The sequence below is a fragment of the Acyrthosiphon pisum genome, chromosome X (genome assembly GCF_005508785.2).
Source record: "Acyrthosiphon pisum isolate AL4f chromosome X, pea_aphid_22Mar2018_4r6ur, whole genome shotgun sequence".
NCBI classification, from domain to species: domain Eukaryota; kingdom Metazoa; phylum Arthropoda; class Insecta; order Hemiptera; family Aphididae; genus Acyrthosiphon; species Acyrthosiphon pisum.
The window spans coordinates 34,761,454-34,766,886 of record NC_042493.1 but is presented as its reverse complement, the minus strand read 5'-3'; the positions used below and the strand labels follow the sequence as shown (position 1 = coordinate 34,766,886).

General features: G+C 27.4%; 1 pseudogene; it reads left to right on the top strand.

The window, feature by feature from the left end:
* The first annotated feature begins 1,306 nt into the window (after positions 1-1,306).
* Positions 1,307-1,460, top strand: LOC115033483 (annotated as a pseudogene).
* The last annotated feature ends 3,973 nt before the right edge of the window (positions 1,461-5,433 follow it).

The following is a 5,433-nucleotide window of genomic DNA, read 5'->3' as shown; positions in this document are numbered from 1 at the left end:
TAAGACATCAAATTATTGACGTATACGCCCGTTTTTCAAAATGCGATTTTTTTAAATCGAAATTTTGCTTTTCTGGACACGCTCAAATTTGAAACTGCAATCGTCTTAGAATTGCGTTTATCTTTAAGATAACTCAGTGATGTTGTGTATGGTATCATAGGTTAAGTATAGTGTATATTGTAAAATATACTATATTTAATCTATGGTCGTGTTGTTCCAGTGACAGAAGTCTCCGCAATTTTTCTAAACTGGTGGAGATTTTGGAGCTTGCCCCTCCTCCACCACGGGTTGATCCGGTATTGTAATTTGCAGTACCACCGGGATCAGCCCACATATTATTATAAATGAACATATAGTGTTATAAGATAATTTAGAAATTAAAAATTCATTAAACTTGGTTGATTCTACTGAACAAAATAATTCCCGCAGAACGTATTTTTGTTTACAAAATTACATTGGCACTGGAGCCTTAAAAAGTTTGCACGTCTCTTTTGATAACTTCATATCGAATTGCACAATGTAAATGATTTTTTTTGCAAAAGAATTATCTGCAAAGTTTCTTTTTGACATTCACTAATTATTAATTTGATTCAGTAGATAGATAGTAGTAGATTAGATTCAGTAGTCATACTGTTTGAATGAAAACACCAACATTCTCTCAACTCCTGCTTCAGTATTTCGAGATAATATACTGTATTTATAGGTACACAATACACTGTCGTGTAACCGCTACATTATATATTTTTTGCTTTTTTGGTAATCAGTAAAAACTACCAAGGAAACAAAGAACACGAAAATAAAGAACGAACAAAAGAAATCAAGACAAAAGAACATTCAAAAAGTATTATAGATTTAAAATCTTATTTACAAATAAATTGTACAGACATAGAACGATTGTCTGGCTACGAGAGGGCGCTATCGATACACCATACACAAAAGTCGAAATGCCGCCGTATCTCGCGGCACAACGTCGCATACGCACAATCAAAAATATTCAGTGTGTACGTCCGTGTTTCGATGATGTTAGATGGCGCTATTGAGTAGTACCATTTGTTTGATCGGCTTGTTGACAATTAAACTATTAAATCATATATTATTTAAATGAAATTATTGATGACAGATGATGTCTAAAACATCAAATGATTGACGTATACGCCCGTTTTTCAAAATGCGATTTTTTGAAAATCGAAATTTCGCTCTTCCGAACCCGCTCAAATTTGAAACTGCAATCGTCTTAGAATTGCGTTTATCTTTAAGATGCCTCGGTGATTTTGTGTACCGTATCGTAGATCAAATATAACACACTATATTTGATCTATGATCATTGAGATCAAGGTTTGAGATCGACACTTACTCAAGAATTTTTCTAAATTGGTGGAGATTTTGGGGCTAGCTCCTGCTCCACCACGGGTTGATCCGGTATTGCAATTTGCAGTACCACCGGGATCAGCCCACATAATATAAATGAACATAGTGTTATAAGATAATTTAGAAATTAAAAATTAAAAATTCATCAAACTTAGTTGATTCTACTGAACAAGATAATAATTCCCGTAGAGCGTATTTTTGTTTACATAAAACGGCGCCTTAAAAAGTTTGCACGTCTCTTTTGATAACTTCATATCGAATCGCTTAATGTAAATGATATTTTTGCAAAAGAATTATCTGCACAGTTTCTTTTTGACATTCACTAAGTATTAATTTGATTCAGTAGATAGATAGTAGTAGATTCAGTAGTCATACTGTTTGAATGAAAACACAAACATTTTCTCAACTCCTGCTTCAGTGTTTCGAGATAATATACTGTATTTATACTTTATAGGAACACAATACACTGTCGTGCAACCGCTATATTATATATTTTTTGCCTTTTTGGTAATCATTAAAAACGACCAAAGAAACAAAGAACACGAAAGTCGAAAATAAATAATAGATTTAAAATCTTGACTATAATTTCAAATTTATATTATGAGTAATTTATTTTCAAATAACGTTTACCGCTGTGGCATTGTGCAGAGCTTTATAAGCTTTATTAAAACTCTTATTTTTACTACTTTTATATGATTAAAACATTTCTATTCCTAAAAATGAACACCATAGTCCAGGATGAAAGATAATTAGTTTATAACACTAACAAATAACAATTAACACATTGGTGAAATGTGACTGTCAAAAGACTAGATTTTGTTCACTCAAATAATAACACAAAATAGTTAAATATAAACAGTGAAAAGATTACCTACATAGAGAATTTCCACTACCTAATAAAGTTTTTTGCTTTATGCCTCTATTATTATACCACAAGCTATACTTTATTAAAATTTAATAAAATTATTACAATAATTTATAATTTATAGATTTATTCCATTAGGTACTTTTCTATTTACCTACTAATTTAAAATTTCATTTTACAGATACTATTACTTATTTCCTAGTTCTATACTAATAATATTACCATATTTCTTAATAATTCTTATATTATTTTATGCGTGTAGTATATCCAATATCTATCATACCTGAAACTTTTTTTTACATAACATGTTAGTTCCATTGTACGCAAAAACGTTCTACTTATTATGTAATTAATATTGTATGAAAGGATTTCAAGTGCTATAGGTAATTGCCATTATTATATTTTAGTTTATTAGGTTCAGTGTGGAAGTGAGTAACTGTTAATCATGCACAGTTTTCAATAAATAAAATAAAATTAATATTAACTATTTTTAAGCGTTGCTTAAACCCAACATAAAAATGTACCCATCTTAAAACCATGGCTGGGTTATTTTTCAAACGAAAGTGTTTGATGTAAATTGTAAATTTGTAGTGATGGATAAAAAGTTGCGTAGTATTAATGTAAATCACTATAGTTCGATGTTTTTGTAATCCATGTAGTACACATATAAAAATAAAGTAGTTGATTAAACATCAAACTACAATGTTCAATATATTCTATTAGTTGCATCAACAGAGTATCAAAGTTATGATATGTTTATCGTTTTATAGTAATTCCCAGCCGTTTTCAATTGATGAATTACTATACATTTTCGACAACACTTCCAAAAATTTTCTTTCGTAAAAACCTTCTCCTACCAATTACGAACATCTTCAAAAAAAAATTTGAGCCAAATCGGACCAGCCGTTCTCGATTGATGAGGTAACATACATTTTTCGCGCCCCATTTATATATATTTAGATATTATAGATTACAATGTGTCTATGTGTTACAGTTACGTTTAGTTACCAAGGTAGATACAACAAAACATTTTGTTTTCGTCTTAATTAATTCTAAATTCACTACATTTAAAATTATCAACTATTATAATTTATAATGTACTTTTACCACGACCGGTTTCAAAAACGTCAGTAGGTAATATTATTGATTATACATGGTATGTACTATGTACATAGTATATATAATCAATGGTAATATTCTCATTTATGAAACCTACTGTTCAGTTCTAAAAACGAATCAAACTGACGTGTCGGCTTTTAGGTCAATGTGCCAAACGTTCAGCGCTCAAATAACACGTCAAAAGAGGGGGGCATGACACATTGATTTGTAAATGACAATTTTGTATGAATATAAAACATATAAGAGGTATACAAGGCTGCATATACTTTAAAAACAAATTTTTGTTTATCCCACATCATTATTATTAGAACGTTGTAAATATAGAATAATTTTCTTCGCCCATATAGCCTGTCATGATGGACGAAACGGATATCAAAAATAAACAAATATAATTTTTATAGTTAGTTTTAGTTACCTACTAGTTTCTAGATAATACTTAGAAGGTAATGGAATATTTGAATACAAGGCCATAAATTTGACCATAGACAAATATTGAGGAAAAACATTTGAAAAACTTAAATCAAATACTTATATTTCATTTTCATATTTGCATTTGTAATAACACGATTAAGTAGGTAAAGCAAAAAAAAAAGCATAGGTATGCTTGAAGTACCGAACCCTGGTAAGAAGAAATCTTAAATATTATAATATGTAATACCTGTAATCTGTATTAATATGTTCATAGTTCACACAAATACCTACAAGATCAAATCTAAACATTAATTTACACCCAAATCAAAATTATGATTTAGGTACGTTGTGTTGTGTTCAGGGGTCCCTTTTTGATAATACCTAGTATATTTAAATACTATACAAAGTACTACATTTATATTGTATAGAAAAGTCAGTCGTCAACTTAATGGCACAATGAGTTAAAAATAGTTCTACAAGCAATTACATAATATAATAATACACAATTGATTTAATTTCCATTTTTATACTATTATAATATTTTTAATCACCATAAAAAAGATTACATAAATTTGTTAGTGAAATAGATTGTGAAACAGAAAATGCATAAGTTATATATTATATGAAAAGAAAATAAACAAAACAAAAAATCAAAATGTTTTTAACATCTAAATAGGTGTATAACATATTATAACAAAAACAATGTAACATAAAATGTACATTAAAAATGGCTAAGTACAGCAAAGTATATTATAACACCTAGATTAAGCACAGAAGTATTACTTAACACTTAACTTAAATCAATTGGATCACTTGTCCAATCAGAGTATTAGGTTTATGGACACAAAAAAAAACTTTTGTAGTAACTAATAATAGATGTAAAAATGTAAAATATAATCAAAATCCTCATACATTTAATAACATCTTAATTTAAAAACACGTTACAATTTAATGAATGTAAAATCTAAGTAAAGTATAGTTTAAAGTTAATTTCACATCTAAAATTCATACACCAAATATGGTCAAATTGTTATTATTAATTTTTCGTATTTACTCTTTTTAGTTAAAACATTAGTTTAGTTAATCTATTATAACAAATATATGAAAAGTTTAATTATGATTTAGGTTCTTATATAATAATATAATATCTACATTATATTATTAAGAAAAGTACAAATAAACAATATTAGTGCAAAATTGTAATGTTTCTACGAGTTTTAATCAAAAAATATAAAAAGAGATCGCAACGCAATACATATTTTTTTTAAATTTTATTGCCATAATTTAATTATAACCACGACAGCACAAATAAAAACAACAACAAACGAAATATCGTATTTTACCTAACAATTAATGATTATATTATTTAGTTACGTTGAAAAATAAGAATACATTTTAAAAACAAGATACAAAAATGAAAATTTGATTTAAAATATCAAAACCATTAATTTAATTGAACAAATCGATTAAATAAGAAACTAAAAATATTTTAATTTTATTAACTTACCGTGAGAATTAAAAGAAGGACCATTTTAAAATAGTTATTATCGAATAATAGTATATACCATTTTATTTATTTAATAAGAGTATCTATATAGTACATAAGTATTTAATATAGATATTAAATGCCTCTAAATTTAAAATTTAAAACAAATTTAACTAATTAACCA